A 5,000-nucleotide genomic window follows, 5' to 3' on the forward strand; every position below is an offset into this window, starting at 1 on the left:
TTGCAGGATTGAATATTCCCCATGTGTTGAGGCGGCGCTATGGCTTATGAGCTGGTTTATTGCACGTCGCTGTCACCTTTGGCGAGCCCGGAGGGAGCGACGCGCCCGGGTACATGACTTTATCACATTCCTCATATTTATGACCAGATGTGCTTCTAAACGTTTCCCAATAACTTTCAACACTCGCCAGCGTTTCGTAAAATTAATATGAACATATTGCACTGGTGTGCTTTATTGTTTATATCTTAACTAAGGAGACTGTTAAGTGCAAATCTGGTCTTGTTCAAGTTTTCTCATAAATATTCTATGATCATGCCGATATTTTTTCCCATTCCTGTCCTGGTGCAGTGGAAGCGCGCGCGGTTGGCGACCAGGTGAGATCCGACGGGTTCGAGGCCCACTGCGGTCTGAGCTGACCACCACCATCATCAACTCTACCATTACCATCATTATCTTTGATGGTTCTAAGCGTCCCTCTCTTGTAGAAAACCATACATATCATGCCGCACACATTATTCTAAAAAGACAAACATTATAGAAGGAAATTGTTGGAAACTGTTTTAATCCAAAATAGGACTGAAAACTATACTGTCTAAAACTGGTTATTACCAAGGCGTTATCTATTTCTTTTTTTACAAAGCTCATAAAAATCGTTTTTATACAGTACATTGTTGGTACCGCAATTGCCTGCAACTCTATCACAATAGTACAACTTTTGCACCGTAACCTGCAACACGTTACGTCAGCAGCCATTTTTACCTCCTGGCTGAATGATACAGCACATTTGTTTCTGTTCTTTTTGGGAGGCAAAGTAACTATGCAAATGTCAAGGCCAAGTGTGTGACGTCATCTGTCTGTGCTCTGGAGTTCGGAGGAGGAAGCAAACTCTGGAGAAGGAAAACAGCGATAACATTGGACCCTGATGTGATAAGCGAGGGGGGGGGGGCAAGGGAGAGGGAGCGAGGTCGGAGATCGATATAAATGGAGTGAAATCAGGTCGGCAAGAGAATAACGCGAAAGAAGTAAGCGACGACTTACGCCTCAGCAGGACGGCTCCTTGCACGGCGCAATCAGACCCCAGGATGCAGTGGCTCCACAACGATCGTGCTCCCCGGCGCCCTCGCTCCCGTATATGTGCACGGCCCTGGAGGTGCTGGCTACCTCGCCACAAGTCCCCCAATCCTAAGGGAGCCTGCCCGCCAGCTCCCGTTGCGGACAGCCGCTTTGCAAAACCCTCTTTGCAGCGACATCTCCGCATCCCCCGCGTCTCCTCCCTCTGAGGTTTCGCGTCTGCGAAGACACCACATTGGTTGTCAGCCTAAATCACAGAGGTCGTGTACCATCATGAAACGCATTAATGGCCTCAAGCCATGCAACATTTGTATAGTCCGCTTGAGCTTAATTGCAGATCAGGGCAATGCAAGAGGAATGTACTTTATCCTAATTGCTATGTGTGACAATAAGTAATGATGCTTCAACTCCAGTGACCTATTTTAGCCAGCAGAACATTAGTGTCATGACAAACGATCCATATCTCGACAGTGAGCCATGAAACAAAGGTCTGGGAAGCAAGACACAGACTAATGTCCCGCCACTCACACACCCTTTCCCCCACACATACTGCCGAGTACACTGTCCAGTGACAGACACCGGCCAATGGCAGAGCGGCAGGGGTTTTATCTCGAGCATTTCTTACATTAGAATCCTCTTTGCTGGCGCAGTTGAGGGCTCGGCAACGCGAAATGCGCCGCGCTTTCAACTCGCGGCTGCAAGGGCGCGCAAGGCTCCTTTCCTGCAGAGTGGGTGAGTGAGTGAGAGTGAGATCGAAGACGCAAATGAGATCGAGATTACGTACTAGAGTTGTGCGAGTGAGAGGGTAAGTGTGTGTGGCCATTTGCGTGCGTAAGCGCTTCAAACTTAGCGCCCACACCGATATCCGGGCCTATTGAGAACCGATGTTTGCCGTGTACACGCAGACAGCAGAGTATATAGTTAAGCCACGCCATCACCATTCACAATTGGTCAAGCATACGGAAAAGAAATGTTCTTGGGTGAAAGAGAAGTCCAAGCGGAGAGAGAGAGAGAGAGAGAGAGAGAGAGAGAGAGAGAGAGAGAGAGAGAGAGAGAGAGAGAGAGAGGGAGGGAGGGAGGGAGGGAGGGAGGAGAGAGAGAGAGAGAGAGAGAGAGAGAGAGAGAGAGAGAAGAGAGAGAGAGAGAGAGAGAGAGGGAGAGGGAGAGGGAGAGAGAGAGAGAGAAAGAGAGAGAGAGAGAGAGAGAGAGAGAGAGAGAGAGAGAGAGAGGGAGAGAGAGAGAGAGAGAGAGAGAGAGAGAGGGAGAGAGAGAGGAGAGAGAGAGAGAGAGAGAGAGAGAGAGAGAGAGAGAGAGAGAGAGAGAGAGAGAGAGAGAGAGAAGAGAGAGGAAGAGAGAGAGAGAGAGAGAGAGAGAGAGAGAGAGAGAGAGAGAGAGAGGAGTGAGAGAGGGAGAGAGAGAGGGAGAGAGAGGGAGAGAGAGAGTGAGAGAGAGAGAGAGAGAGAGAGAGAGAGAGAGAGAGAGAGAGAGAGAGAGAGAGAGAGAGAGAGAGAGAGAGAGAGAGAGAGAGAGAAAAGAGATACAAAAGAGAGAAGAGAGAGAGAGAGAGAAAGAAAGAGAAAAAGAGAGAGAGAAAAGAGAGACAAAAAAGAGAGAGAGAGAGAGAGAGAGAGTGAGAGAGAGAGAGAGAGAGAGAGAGAGAGAGAGAGAGAGAGAGAGAGAGAGAGAGAGAGAGAGAGAGAGAGAGAGAGAGAGAGAGAGAGAGAGAGAGAGAGAGAGAGAGAGAGAGAGAGCGAGAGAGAGAGAGAGAGAGAGAGAGAAAGAGAGAGAGAGAGGAGGGGGAGGGAAGAGGAGGGGGAGGGGGGAGGGGAGGGGGAGGGAGAGAGAGAGAGAGAGAAGCCGCCTTCACCATGGCTAATATCTGTATCTCTATCTGCTTTACGTGTCCACATTACACATAAATAGAGTGGAGGTCCATAAAGCCCTTACTGGAAGGGACCCCGTGCAAGCGCCGCACTGAGTAGGTCTGTTCGCGCCATTTTTCCTAAGTGAAGGCCATTGGGCACCGGACATGGCCCACTATGTCGCACTGGTGCAACAAAGTGCGGCCATGGAAGCCCCGGCCACGAGAGGAAACCGTTTACCTTGCGAGCGAGAGAGCCGGGCCCGCCGGGGCACTTCGCTTCCCTCGGCGGCCGGGGCACCTGCGTCACCTGCGTCGCCCTAGGTTTGTTTACCTGAAAGAAAGCAAAAAGAAATGTCAGAATATTACGTCCTTTGGCAATGGGATTAATACTTTGCCTATGATCTCTGTGATTTTATTTGATAAGACAGATCCCGATAACACATTCCTGTGATGATAAAATCATTGCACACACTGGAAATTACGCATAACAAATGTCATTATCTAAATATTCATACTAGCAAGAGACATATTGTATTGTGGCTATAAAGTGCCCGCACTTCTCTTGATTTAACCAAGAGGTAAGGAAAGCTAGCCTGCGCGAATCTCCCTGAACTGAATTGAAATTCAAACTTGTGAAGTACTTTGATAGTGAGGCAACTACCACATCAAACAGCAAAATGACACTCGGATTCTAAAATCTTCCTTATCATCTAATCATCATATCATGGTGAGCAAATAAACAGAGATAGAAAGCACTCAAAGCTGCATAGCCCCGACCGCCGGCGGCGCCTCTCTCCCCGTCAAGAATCGCTCGCCTTCTGCGCCCGACCTGCATCCCTTGCGCAGGAGAACAGCCGTCGCAGGCGCTCGTCCTTCCTCTGCGTCTGTTTCCATTCTTCCTTTAACCAAGGCACCTTCGCTAGCTCGCCATCTATCTTATGTATCCTATGAGCTGGCGGCAAGAATCATTGCTATTAGAATCATTCAACGTATCAAAACAATTACCATGATCACCGTAACCACCACTATCATCGTTATTGTTACACCCCCGTTCCCATCACTCTGATTTCAGCCTCGTTTGAATTCAATCCCCTTTGCTCCCTACATGCACATGTATCTCCATCCCTCCCCTTCTCCCTCAAAAGGGCACTTCCCTACACCCTGTCGCCGTCGTGAGCGCCTGCCCTAACTTCCGGGCGGACAGGCACCCTTCTGCGTCTACTTCGCTGCTGGTCGCTTATCCGATCCCGGCTGCCCGCCGCCGCCCACCTTCTTCGAATGCATCATTATGTTGCTTTTATCTACCCTACCTCTCCGATTTTTCTCTGATTTCTCGTTCTCTTTTTAAGTGAGAGCGAGCGTGGGTTCAAGAGAGAAAGGGAGAGAATAGAATAGAAGAGAATAAAAAAGAGCAGAGAGAGGAGAGAGAAGCGAGAGAAGAGAGGAGAGAAGAGAACAGAAGAGAAGAAAAGAGAGAAGACAGAAGAGAGAATAGAAGAGCGGAGAGAGAACAAAAATAGAAGAGATAAGGGAGAACAAAAATAGAAGAGATAAGGGAGAACAAAAACAGAAGAGATAAGGGAGAACAAAAACAGAAGAGATAAGGGAGAACAAAAACAGAAGAGATAAGGGAGAACAAAAACAAAAGAGAAAAGAGAAGAGAGGACTGAGAAAAAACAGAGAAAAGAGAAGCGATAGGAGAAAAGAGAAGCGAGAGGAAAGAGAAAAAAGGGATGAGAACAGGAGTCGCATTCCCCTCAATCTCTGAAACCTATATCTATTTTTCGCTATTTCCCTCCTTCGCCCCTTCCTCTATTGCTCCATAACCCATAAATGCCGAGGCTCTCCGCCCATCATCCACACTCTTCACCCTTTCCCTCATCCCTACCTTACCCTTTCCCTCGCCCGCACCCTTCACCCATCGCTCACTGTTCCATGGCCCCAATCTGGTCGCTGCTTTAGGTGTGCGCGGCCCTAATCTGATTATGCCCGTAACTCCGCGAAACTCGTCAGTCCTCGTGGGAACCTAAGCACGTCGGCTCTTCGTATTTACCAACAGATCTCT

At 48.7% G+C, this 5,000-nt stretch overlaps 1 protein-coding gene across 9 annotated transcripts in view; it reads right to left on the reverse strand.

The window, feature by feature from the left end:
- Sulf1 (Extracellular sulfatase Sulf1) overlaps nt 1-5,000 on the reverse strand; it is a 237,924-nt gene that overhangs the window by 164,729 nt on the left and 68,195 nt on the right. For 5 of the 9 annotated variants that reach the window (XM_070123683.1, XM_070123678.1, XM_070123684.1 and 2 more), the window contains exon 2: nt 3,174-3,266. The exons of the other annotated variants lie outside the window; for them this stretch is intronic. The gene's annotated coding sequence lies outside the window, so the exon portion shown is untranslated. The remainder of the gene's footprint in view (nt 1-3,173; nt 3,267-5,000) is intronic. 9 annotated transcript variants of the gene reach the window in all.

The sequence above is a fragment of the Penaeus vannamei genome, chromosome 7 (assembly GCF_042767895.1).
Source record: "Penaeus vannamei isolate JL-2024 chromosome 7, ASM4276789v1, whole genome shotgun sequence".
Taxonomy (NCBI): domain Eukaryota; kingdom Metazoa; phylum Arthropoda; class Malacostraca; order Decapoda; family Penaeidae; genus Penaeus; species Penaeus vannamei.